The sequence below is a fragment of the Gallus gallus genome, chromosome 15 (assembly GCF_016699485.2).
Source record: "Gallus gallus isolate bGalGal1 chromosome 15, bGalGal1.mat.broiler.GRCg7b, whole genome shotgun sequence".
In the NCBI taxonomy this organism is placed as follows: domain Eukaryota; kingdom Metazoa; phylum Chordata; class Aves; order Galliformes; family Phasianidae; genus Gallus; species Gallus gallus.
In genome coordinates this window covers 12,098,157-12,111,056 of record NC_052546.1, presented here as the reverse complement: position 1 = coordinate 12,111,056, position 12,900 = coordinate 12,098,157, and the positions used below count along the sequence as shown (strand labels likewise).

Below are 12,900 nucleotides of genomic sequence, written 5' to 3'. Positions count from 1 at the left end.
CCACACTTTGGAATTCAGATGATGCTGTTGACTCAGTTGCACTTCTCCTGCTCATCAGAGGAAGCTCGCACAAGGAGCGTTCATCAAGGTGCCTTCCCTAAGCTAGCAGGTGCACTGACCGCTTAATAAAGCAAAGACAGCAGATGCAAAGGTGGGGCTCAGCTCAGCTCACTGCTAGAGAAGTGCCATAACAGGTATTTCTGTATCAAACAGCAACCAGATCAAGAGTAACAACAGAGTGCAGTCTGGCATTGCTTGTGCAAGGATTCCTAGGACTGAGTCAGCAAAAGAGTTTGCAGCAACAAGAATAACTTGTGTGTTGCAGCTCAGCCTGCTCCTTAAGAAATGCCTATTTGCCGGAGATAAGTACGCGCATGTACGTACGTGCATGAGAAAGAAGAAAACCTCTTTGACAGAGGCTTCTGTAATTAAGTTGGGGTTTGTTTTACCATGGCACCCCCACCTGCTACCCCCTCGGCCACCCAAGTTGTTAGCTGTTCTGTTGACTTTAGGCGTTTCCATTTTTTTCATAAGCAGGCTAAATTACAGAGGAATTTTCATATGAAAATCTTTCATTTGAAGAGATTTCCAGTACCGCAGGGACAGTGAAGTTTGCTGTTTATTGACAGAATATGGGCTCACACGTGATTTTGAGGGCATATAAAATAAGAAGCGTGCTATTCCATATATGTAAATAGGAAGCAATGAAGATTAAGGGGAGAAATGCAACACAGAGCAAGTAAAAAGCAGAGACACTGCTTGACCTACTGGGAATAGTGAGATCACAACTGTGTTGATTTCAGACCAGTTCACTTTTCTGAGTCCTTGAACTGTGTTTGTTTTACATCAAAGACCAATGAATTGGCACAGAGGCAGAGGAATGGAGCTGCCTCTGCATTACTTCTTCACAAGCATCCTGCAGATGTTCACCAGGGCACCATTCACCAGCAGCACATTTAGCATTTCTCGCTGGTGTTATGGTACAGTGAAAAAGACAAGCCAAAATCTCTCATCACAGGTTCCTGGGATGATCTGATTAAAATTCTGCTATCAAATGCGGGACTTTGCCCTGGTCTTTCTGATACTCCTCCAGCTCTGGATCAGGAGTTTAATTAAGGTCACCACACCACAGATGTCCTTGCACATGTCCTTTTTTTTTTTTTTTTCTTCCCAGAGACAAAAATCAATCTCAGCAAAGAGGGGTATCAGGATATTGGTTTGTGCAGCAGCTCTAACTAAGCACCCAGATATCTGGAAACACCACAGTGACCATGGAGCAGATCCAGCCTTTGGCACATGCCAGACTGCTAGATCCAAAACACATGCGCCACACTGTCAGACCATGTCTGCAGCCAGCAGGTCTTAGTTGGATTTATTATACTCTGACACATCTGCCTATATGATTCCATCCAGGAAACCAAGGCAGAAATTTGCAGGCACTGGGGTTCATCACTGCTGTTCTCAGTGACTCAGTGCTGATGGATATTTAGGGAGATTCTAACGAGGGAATTCACCTGCCAGCAGCTGTTTTCCAAAATTTACTTTCAGGAAAAGATGTTATCTTGCAAACAAACACACTGACACTTGCAGACACACACTCCTGATTGCACAAGCTGAACTCTGTGCTGTGCTATCAGTACTGTGTATTTTGCAGCAACAACATATAAACATTTCCAGCAAAATAGCCTTCATTCAAGTTTGTTTGCCAGGTGACTCTCCCTCCTTCCTTGCATGGACTTCTGAGAAAAGTGCATTTAAACAGGAGGAGAAATGCACTGATGCACTGCAACTTCCCTCCCTCAGTGGTGCAACAGCTCAGCTCAGGATTCAACGCCCATTAACAGCAGGGGAATGCTAGGAGTCCTTGTGAAAATCACAGGCTCAAAGAAAGGTGCCCGAGGCAGCTGTTCAACCTCTTTTTGAGATGCACTTGTTCTGGGACGTCCTTCCTCTACCTTGGCACTAAAATAGGTCCTTTCAAAGCCTTTTTGACTACTGTACTGATTTGATGCCACGTATTTTCAGATGCTTGGGTATACTCCAGTGCGTCTGTGCTGTTTTATATTGTAAGATATATTGTTTTATATTGTAAAAACTACCAGCAACCTTACTGCAATCAGACTACCAGCTGACACCCAGCCTGATCATAGCCTGCTTTGCTGCCCTTGTGGTTGAGCTCACACTAAGGGGAAGGTTGGTCTCAAGGTTTTCCCCTTTGCTGAAGTACCCCAAACTCATCACACGCCCATGTTTTGGGGGCAAGTTGTGCTCAGAACACGCACAGCCAGCTTGGTCTGAGCAGAGGTCAGGTACATCCTCAGAGTGACTGTACAGATTTATCGCTGCAATACACTCTCAGAGATGTTATTGGTTGCAAGTAAAGGTTCTGAACATGGTCAGAACCTGCAGGGCAGATCCTTACCCTCCCTCACAGATTTTTTATATACCCACCCCCTGATACACAGGACAGGCTCACTTGTGTGAGCCTTCCAGCTGAATCTCTACTAAGTAATGCCTTGAAAACCAAAGTGTTTCAAGCTCCAAAAATCACCTCTTCATACCATCAGTGGCCACACCATGAACCTCTTCACCCAACTGTACCCACCTGAGCAAGGTGCAACCCCTGCTGTGGCTTTGACACTCCATCCTCCCATCCCAGCTCTTAAATCTGAGCCCTCAATGCTGTTGGCTGAAAGGAAAAGGTTCCCAACAGCACAAGCAGAGAAATCTGAACCGACTATGGCAGGCTGCCTGCATTCATCCCATGCCTCTCCATCTGCCCTGCCAAAACCAGCAGGTTCTCTCACAGAAGTGTAGAGGACCACAGTGGAGCTATGCCAGAGATACTACTTTACATGTCTAAGATCTAAGTACAGCTAAATATCAGTCCTCAAGTCAGATGCTTAGTGAAAACGGCACATCTCTTGCCATGGGAAATGGGAGGCTTGGCCTTCTGGATTTTTATTTTATTTTATTTTATTTTATTTTATTTTTGCTTAAGACTCTCTAGAAGGGCAAACAGCTCCCAGATCTGGCTAGCTAGCATCCCGTAGCAGTGCCCCAAATGTTTCCTATGAGGTCATTTATTGCTCTATAAGGTTTTGAAAACAAGCAACAACAGAAAAAAAGTGGCAGATGAAGGTTAATAGACTGCAACAATCCTTTTATTGGGAAACTCTGCCCCAACATCACAGAGGGAGTGGAAGCAACAATGACTGCTGCAGACATGGTCCCCCAGGGTCACCAGTGCTTGCCCAAGCTCTGAAGCAATCAAATGCCCAAGAACAGTGCCAAGACTTAGTGCAAAATAGATGTGATAACCTTCTGCAAGGAATCCCTGTGGATGCCATTTCACAGTGCCTGACAAGCTGCCCTCATGAGCAAGGTACAACGCCAGAAATACCCAACAGTGACAGGGAAAATGCTGCACAGCTTTCTTAGAGTAAAGATGAAAGACAATACAGGTCTTCTGTCCTGACTGGCTGGACACTTCTGGAGCTCTCAAGTCTCTCAGAGACACACTGTTGGTGTGGCTGTGGACTTATTACCTCACTGCATAGGAGCTTTTACTCAGAGCAACAAAAAGGCTGCAGGGCCCTTCCCAGGGCTGACTGGCTCGGCCTAGCAGAAGGCTGGAGGCTGTGCGGCCTGTCCCTGCCCCAGCCCTGTGCTCTCCTGAGCTTTTCCTCCTTCTGTCTCCAAGCCAACAAACAGCAGGATCGAACCTCATGCTACGGAACAACTGGGTGACCCTTTTGAGGGATAAATCCCTGAATTTTATGCCTGAAGGACAATTCCTTTCTCTCTCCCCACAGTTCCCTCCCACTTCCTCCCTCCTCCCTGAAAGAAAGATGAACGACTTTGCTGGAGGAAAGGGTGAAATTTCATCCCGGATCAAAACCCATGAGCAGAATACCCATGTGACTGCTCGCAGAATGCGTTTTGCATGCAAATATCATACATGCAAAGTGAAAATGAGTCATTTCACAGCCGTTCTGGCTCTAGGCACTGAGTGACTTCTCCTCGGTGACTCCTGCACTTGTCTGCTTCCCCTCATTCACCAGCTCTGTCCCTGTCATCCCCAGCTCCGGTGGTTTCCTAGGCCTGTTTGCCTGCTTAGGCTCCACTCACTCCAGAGTGAATATTAGGTGGGAAGGAAGCAGGGTGGTTTAATTAATTAATTATTTACTTAAGCTGTTAGTTTTGACTTACATTCCGGTTTTCACAGCTTTGAGGTTTTCGCTCACTGCTTTCGCCATCGGCTTCCGTCACCGTGTTGGCTCCCAAAATCCAGAGAGGCCAGCAGAGTTTCCAAAACACAGTGGTGGTGTTTGTATTGGCTGCTGAACTTGCTTGGGCATGGACATGGCTTGGCTTGTACTCCCCATGCGCATGAGCTGCTTTCTTTCATTACGGCTTTTATTGTTTGCTTTCAAGATCTAGGTATGGGGCAAATCCATGTAGGAACAATTGGAATCAGGAGAAAACAACTGGGCTTCCCCTCCCCCCGCTCCACCCCCCCGGTTTGTCGTTAGCTGATCACACAGGCTTGGAGATCAAGGGCAGGATGAACCCTCTGCACTCCATGTTGGCACATGAGGGAGAGGGGAAGCTGGAGGTTTTGGCTGCCTGCATGGAAAAACAAATCCCTTCCCACAAATGAGCTACTCACAGCTTTGGATTAGTTCTGGCAAAAGCCACCTAGGAGCTCCTTCAGTGAGAGCAATGGGTCTGAAAAGATCAGAGTGGATCTTGGGGCTGTGAAGAAGATCCCTGCTGAAGGTTTTCGTGAGTCAAGATGAATGAGAGGTGTGGAGGAGATGAAGAGAAAACACACACGTTTTCTAAAAAATTACAAACCTGCAAGCCAACACTAAATCCCACTTCTCTTAAACCAAACAGTAGCTAAAACAGCAAAAGAGAGCCCAGGTTTCACTTGGAAAAGCAAAGCTTTAAAATCACCCGGCCATTTTTCTGGCAGCGATACAAATCCAAAAGCCAGCAAATAGCACGAAGAACAAGAACTGACTGTAAAAATGAGCGACGAGACCTCGGATCTCAAGCAGGCGTCCAGCTAGTCTGTACACACGGAGTGGTTCACAGCAGCCATCACATTCAACCAAGAAGCTGAAACTATTTGTCTGCTGTTTACCTCCCCACCCCATGTCGTCCCCCCCCCCCCCCCCGCCTTTCTTCCCAATTCTTCCCCACCACTGACCTCCTCCTCCTGCCCTCCCCACCAATCAGCCGAGCCTGCCAGTGCAGGGGTTACAGCATGACATAATTGCAACATGCATAAACAACATTTGCCATTAAGGGATAGTTTTAATGAGAAACAGAGCTGCGAAGGGGAAGCATCAAAGTGGCTCACGGAAGGAAACCGCCTGGAACAAAATCCTACTTGATGCCCCAATTAATATGTTCCCTAATTCTATTTCCTGCACTTGTGGTCCCGCAGCCTCCTTGCTTTAATTTCTTTGGGAGGATGGAGAGGAAGGAACCTGGAAATGCAGCGTCTTCATGGCTGACTTGATGTGCAGGCAATGCGCATATTAGAACAAATTAGAGAATTAAAAAATAACCGACGACAGACTGAGGAAATGTCATCCCCAGGATAATAGTATTAATTGAGACCTGGGTTTTGCAGGCCAGGCCAGCTTTCGAAAAAAACAAAGCCGAAAGCTGGAGTAATACGACTGGATTAATTACACTGGGAGGTTTTTTACTCTGCCCAGCTTCAATCTTTAACTCAGCAACACTGTTGTGTGTTACTGTGGCATCCTCTTGGCACAAAGGCAAATGTGTTGTCGGCTCTCAGACATGGCAGGAGAGAGCTCTGCAGGGCTTCTGTACCAAAGGCTGGGCAGGACAGTCCATTTGTAGCAGAGCCTAACCAAACTCGGGTGCATCCTAACTGCCTTGGAGACAACGCCTTTTGCAGATCTGCCATGTTATGAACAAAGCACAGCTGAGCACCTTATGTTCTCCTGACCTTGAGCTTGGCTCCAAAGAAAAGGGTAGAGTACACTGTTTATGTTAGTGTTTAACATATGTATTTGTACACAGCTGACACTCTGTAGTCAGAAATGAACTCTGTCTACACATCAGATGTCACTGCAGCAGGTATGTCCAATGATTCCCTGACTCATGAGCCACAGAGATATATTGAGAGTAAAAGAGAGAAAGAAAGCAGTTCCTGTTGATAAAAAAACGTCGAACAGCTGAGCATGGAAGAGGGAGCAAAAGAAACAGAAATACCCTTATGAAAGGAGAGACCTGGGAAGATGAACCATGTGGTGAACATCTCTGCTTAACCTTCACCAACAGCTTGAAGCTAAACAGAGGCAAGACTCAGCAATGATGTAAGCCTTTTCTTTTTTCTTCCCTGATTCCTATGGAGACAAGGCCAGTGTGATCAGTGTTTGTCCGCCCACAGTTACCTCATCATCTCTGAGCCCACAGATCTTTATTTAGTTGGAATACAGGTTTTTCAGTAGGGTAGAGAACTCAGAGTTATGTAGTTCTGACAAGTATTGCACATACAGGAAGCCAGGTGGAAAAGAGCTCCCATAGTGGTCCAGAAGAGGGGAAAATGAAACCCTTAGCAGCCACCAGAGAATCCTACAAGAGAGAAATGCACAGCAATTCAGCCTTCATTACTTTGCTCATTGAACAATTCCTTTTAAAGGCCTCTGCCTTTTTCTGCAAGTCTAAGCTATAACTTAGATAGAGCAGCCAAAATTATCACAAAGATAATTCAAATTGCCTTTGAAATTCTAGCAGGAAGGGGAAGAAAATCTTCTGAGAAATCTCACTCAGAAGCTTGCTTTCTGCAGAACTTCAGTCATCACATGAAGTGCAAGCAGACTGCATGACTTTAGATTAAATTCCTACTTAGGATCTCTGAAATAAAAAACACCCTCTTCCACCTGTGAAACACAGCACAAGTGACAACCAGCTTGCAGGAGATCCACTAATCATTTGTTAGATAGAATAAAGAGTAATCTGACAGAAACTGGGCTCAGAGGAGACGTGACTCAAAATCCTTGTTAACCTTTCCACCTTTGGTCTCAGCATTGTGAGGAAGAGGAAGAGGATCTGGGGAAATTACAGTCCCCCACATCCCAGGGACAGCATCATCTGTGGTAAGACTGTAGGACAAAGAGAAATTAAAGAAAAAGAAAAAAAGGAGAGGAAAAAAAAGCTGTGAGCAAAGAGCTGGAGGAGCAAGCTTCTCCTGGTTTGCAGCTGTTGAGAAGTTCCAAGAAGACATCAAAAGCTCTTCTCACACATTGCACTGCCCGGTCTCCATCCCAGCTGATGCCGTAGCACAGCCATTGTGAAGTTAATGGACTGTTGGGTATGGTAACATGGTAACACACCTGCCAGCCTGCCTTGTGCTCTTCAGGTCTTATGCACTGGGCACAAAGCTGCACCTCCTCTTCTCCTGGATTTGATTCATGAGGTTTGACTTCTGCTCCCAGGCACTCTCGCCAGAGGTGCGGGAATGGAAAGGGTCTGGCAGCTTTCAGTATATGCTAAGAATTTCACAGAAACAGTCCCAAATCTGCATCAGACTCTGACTGCTGGATGGCATATGCACTGCAGACAAAGCCCTTACTTCTCTCATTCCGATTTTACTCATTTGAGATTTGTTAGGGAGACCAAAGCATTTGTTTATGGATACAAAAGACAATGACAGCTGGCTTAAATTCTTGGCATGAGGAGTGTTTTATGTTGAAACCAGTCCTTTCCCATTTTCAAAAACAAAATTTTTAGCCAAAATTTCTTTTTACTGTTGGCATTTTCCAAAGTCTTCTGGATTCTTTTGGTGTAATTTATCAATATCTTTATTGAACTTATTAAAACTGTTATCATAACAAGAGTGTACTTTTAACTCCTTGCCACAGCTGCTGTTTTTGGAAATCAAAGTTTTCACTATAATACACTATAATCAAAGATACAGAAGCTGATTACTAAAATTAGTTTGCTAAAGCAATTTGAGAAAGGATGGAGATTCGAGAGCATTTCAAGCCTTGTGAGCTAGAAACAATCTGAAGTTACAGCTTTTAAAATATTTGTGATAAAGTCTGTCAACAGCCTGGTGACTGGAAACTTGTTTTGCTACCAGGACCTTTTCTCCTTGTGGAGTTACACATTTTCATCTCTTTCACGTTGAAACAGATTGAAACTAAATTTCAAGGTATATTCCACAATGTAGGCTCGGGTCTTTACAAGGAATCTCAGAACATGACATTGAGCATTAGCATAAAGGAAAAAGAAGTACTTTCTGAACATTTGCAGGCTCTGTTATCCAGAAATCATTTCAAAATGGTGTTGTTATTATACACCGAATTCACTGGAAGCATGGGACTTCTCACTTACTGAGAAAATATTTAACACATGGGAAACCATTAAAATGCTTCATGATGAAGCAAGAACCTACACAACCTTTCCTCTTGGTTCAGGTTGAGTTCAGGACTACCACAACATGCAGTGGATGCTACAGTGGCTGCAGACATACAATGCTCCCCAGAGATACCACCTGTCTGCAGGTATGAAGGCTCTGCAGATCTTTCTCCGTCACCACTATTTAAGATGCTTGGGCAGCTTCTTGTCCCTGGTGAGGCTGTTAGTACTCAAGTCAATATCCTGAGCAAATGTAGAGAAGTCACTATTGCTGGCTTGGGCCCTGGCGTGGTCAATACAAACAAGTTAGAGTGAGTTTTGAATTTAAGTGGACTGAAATTTGGAAGAAATCAGGTGACCTGGAACACCTGGGAGAAACACAGCAGGTTTTCACCACAGTTTTCAGATGAATGTAGAACTATGGGCAATTCAACCATTTCTGTCATAATATAGACCTAAGCAACATTAAAACTTAGTACTTTCGAGCAACTTTTGCAAGTCTGGGGATTTGAAAACATAATTCGCCGTAAGGCAACGGGAGAAATATTATGACACTTTTTAGACAAGTCCTGGTGCCATTCTGACAGTCTCCAAATCCACCCATTCATCTAAAGAGAAGCATCAGCAAGTTAAAGGCTTTGGGTATAGGAAATCAGGTCATGAAGCAGAATAAAAATATAGATGCTTCTAACGCTACATCAGCATTTTCCTTAGGTGATTTTCCTGTACCTTGCCTATTGCTTGACACATCATTACCTGGTAATAGGTCTCTTAGCTCTGGGTGGGAACCAGGGTGGAAAGAGGTGCTGGGAACTTAAGGACCACGGCAAGCCGTGTGCTTAATAAAACCAGAGATGCATGTCTGGAAAAGGTAGAGCAGACATATAGAATTGCAAAAGAGGCCCTTGCTCACATGAACTGGGGCTCAGCCCTGCAAAACTGTCAAATACCACCTGCAACGAGTGGGAGTTAGAGGTGCTCGCATGACTTTACCGGATCAGTTGCTCATTCATTGCCTGACTCCTGGTTTTACTATTCTCCTTAATGGACTCAACTTCCTCTCTTTTCCCTGTATGAGTGCGTTAAAAGGATTGGACCTCCACACGGGCTGACTCTCAATTGGAAAACACTCCATTATAATTCACAGGGAACTCTCTCATCTGCTGTCTGTGACACCTTCCCACAGAGGATGTGCTTTGTACTGTCCTGCATGGATAAAAAATATTGCAAAACAAAACAAGGACAATCATTTTCCTTGTTTAGATTTCTCTGGAGCTGCCAGAAAATCCAGCTGGTTGAAACATACTACATGTGTTTTGCAACTATGTTCCTTAAAGTTTTCTTTTGTAAATGCTCTTGAATGTTTCCTTTGCACACACGAAGAAAAAAACCGCCAACAATTCTTAAGAGAATTTTTGCACTTCTCTTTCTAAACTTTTACTTCAGAAAAGAAAACTCAAAAACTTTGAACAACTCATGGTTTACTTTCTTCTGCAGACTTTTGTTTCAAGTGAAGGTCAGAGCCTTTTAAAGGTTTTCACTCTTTAGTGAACAAACGTCTGATACCAACATCCATCCACATAAAATGCATGAAACTGTTTGCTTTATCTGGGTTGCAGCCTTCCAACACAACAAACATTCTGCTGAGAAACAGATGCAGCTACCCAACCTTAGAGCAAGCACTGCCGCCAATGACCCTGCCTGGCTTGGCAGTTCATGGAGAGAAATGGATGCCTTGAGGGACATGAAAGGCAATTACCCCCCAAGCTGCCTGCTTCTCTTCAGGGGCGCATGTGGGAGCTGCTGCTGACTGGGTGACACATAGCTGCCTACTACCAGAGAAGCCAAGCCTGTCAGTCCCGTTAAATGTTCCTGGCACTCAGACAACCCAATATTCAATGATTAAAGAGCTTGCCTTGTTCTTTCTTTCCTCGAGACAGAAATTAGCCACCTGAGGTTTCCTCATTGCTCTCCACAACCCCAAAACAATCAGAAGGCAAATTTCCAACCTCATAACCCAGACTTAGGGAGTCACTCCCTAATCTCCCCGGTTATCAGCCACATCATGAGATTACATCATGGCCTGGTCTCACCCAGCCTAGAGCCAGCCAGCGGGCAGCCACACCACCATTTAGGATTGCTTGTTGCTCTGTTTCCAAGGAATAAATTGAGCCTCTAGCATATGCAATGAGGTTGAGCAATGGCTGGTTCATTCTCATTTTCATTTTATTTTTAATAACCAGCTCATATCCTCTCCTCTCTGTCCCTCCTCCCCAGCATGGGGTGACTGATACAGCAGCAGAATTGCACCTTTTCTGGGTGCTTTCACTTTCAGCCAGGATTAACACGGCTTCTTTGAAACCATTAATATTACCAGCAGTGAACCTGTGAAATACGAGCATTCAAGTCCAACCAGTTTAATTTGGGAAAACATCAAGAAGATGCAGGTAATCAGATTCTACTACATCTGAAACATTACTCCAAGTGCAGGAGCTCAGCTGCTCTTACTTGGTCCCATCGGTTTACAGGAAACATTGTGCATCCTCCCTAGTTCCTCCCCACCTTTAGATCATAGCATTTATGTATAAGGTAAAAGTGCATCTCAGATGTATGTTTTTAAAGCCATTTCACCTGTAAGAGCTCAGCTGTTTTGCTAAAAGCTTTGCTTAATTATTTTTTGTAAGGGGTCTGGCAGACCCGGCAAGTCAATGACAGCACATTTCTAAATATCAACAGGCACAATGTAGGTTCCTTGCTAGAAAGCAACATAACTCCTACAAGATTCCTCCCCTGTGCCTGTCAAAATTACTTCCAAGTCACAATGTCATGCCTGGAGATGCTAACAGATCCCCTCTGAATTTCCTCTTTCGGACTGAACCCTCCTTTTGGGCTGCCCTTGTCATTTGTGTATTTCAGCTGCCAGCTGTTGGAAGCAAAGATTGTGAGTATGTCCACTGCCTAAAATTTTGCAGGTGACCTAACCTTAGCTAGTGCATCTGTGAAATGAATCAGAAATTACAGGGAAATGAGAAGTCTCAGTCTGACGTGACTGAGTTTTCTAATCTGAGCTCACTTTCTTCCTCCACCACTTTGCAAGGCTTTGTCGGGAAGAGAAGGAAGGGATGAGCAGAAATGAAGCTGTACACGTACATCCCAGTCTTCCTTCACGGTGTTTCAGAGTGCTGAAAGACCTCAGAAAGGCATCACACACAGCACAGCCTGGTGCTGGAGTCACCTCTGCAGCTCAGCTCTCGGCTCCCTGGCTCAGGAACTTGGCTCACCAGCCGTTTCATTACGTGTGAATGGCTTTTGCATTACCAGATATCAGGCCTGTTCCTCCACCTCCCGCCCCCCCCAACACTCCATGTACCACCCCTGTCACTTCCTGCAAGCAGCAGCACAAGCTTGGCTTCAACCCTCCAATTTGTCTGTTTAGTGTCTTCATACAGGAGGTAAAAAATGAAAGAAAGGCTGGGGGAAGGGGATGGGATGGCTGAATGAGTAACTTGTCTCTTTAATTTCTCTGCGTGCCCCCCCCTACATCCCCTGGAGACACAAGCTTCAAAGTGAGCTACAAATATTTACTAATTCTATTAACAGGATACAAATTGTTTTCAGGGGAGCATCAACCACACAGACCCGTGTCAGTCCCCTCCTGATCACAGACCCCCGGCGCACACCCCCACACTGTGCAGCCACATGCGCTCCATGGCCGGCCGCTCCTTCCCGCCCCCCCAATTTTTCCTAAGTTCAAGATGAGTTGAAGGGTCAAAAAGGCAAAGGGTGTTTCAGAAGTTTAGCAGACAGCATTTGGTAAAGGGAAGGCAGCGAGGGGTGGAAGGGGGCGGGGGGAGAGGAGAGAGGAGAAATCTGGCATGCATTAGGCTGAACAGTTCCAAACATCCATCCTCCACAGACTTGTTACTTTCTTTCTTTCTCACAAGAGGTTTTTTTTTTTTCTTTCATAATTTGTGGTTTATTTAAGATTTTCATATCAGCCAACAACTGTATTTTAATCTCCTTCCCCCACTCTCCTATTGCGTCTGCTTGCTTCCAAAAGCTCACTTGTGATATTTGACAACTCTCCTAGTGAAGTGCTCAGACACATCCTATGTGTTCTGCCAAGTAGCTGCAAGGACTTCAAAACAGTTGCTGGAAACCTGAAAGGTGAATAAAATGCCCTATTGTGGATGAGCAAGGTGCACAATGTGCTCAGATGCTCTGTTCCCTGCAGAATCGGGGAGGGGAGGCACAGTGCTTGTGTGTGGGCTCATCAAGGAGCATCCCAACATTCAGATGTAATGGCAATGGTGAGCTCTCTAGAAAGGAGAACAACACTCACAGCTTTAGTCAAAGGCTGCAGTTGCTGCTGCAGAGTTCAATGGAGTATAATTAGAGCTAATACCAGCTAAGCCTTCGGCTCCACGAAGTCTTCCAGGATGTAATTTTCCACAGGACTTAAATGTTGACCCATATCTCGTTATGTTTTAT

The 12,900-nt window shown here is 45.0% G+C and overlaps 1 protein-coding gene across 12 annotated transcripts in view; it reads right to left on the bottom strand.

Moving 5' to 3' along the window:
* The window catches only part of TBX3 (T-box 3), a 302,848-nt gene that overhangs the window by 114,364 nt on the left and 175,584 nt on the right, over positions 1–12,900 (bottom strand). The window contains exon 1 of one of the 12 annotated variants that reach the window (XM_046901074.1): positions 4,213–4,613. The exons of the other annotated variants lie outside the window; for them this stretch is intronic. The gene's annotated coding sequence lies outside the window, so the exon portion shown is untranslated. Of the gene's footprint in view, positions 1–4,212; positions 4,614–12,900 lie in introns of those variants that run through there. 12 annotated transcript variants of the gene reach the window in all.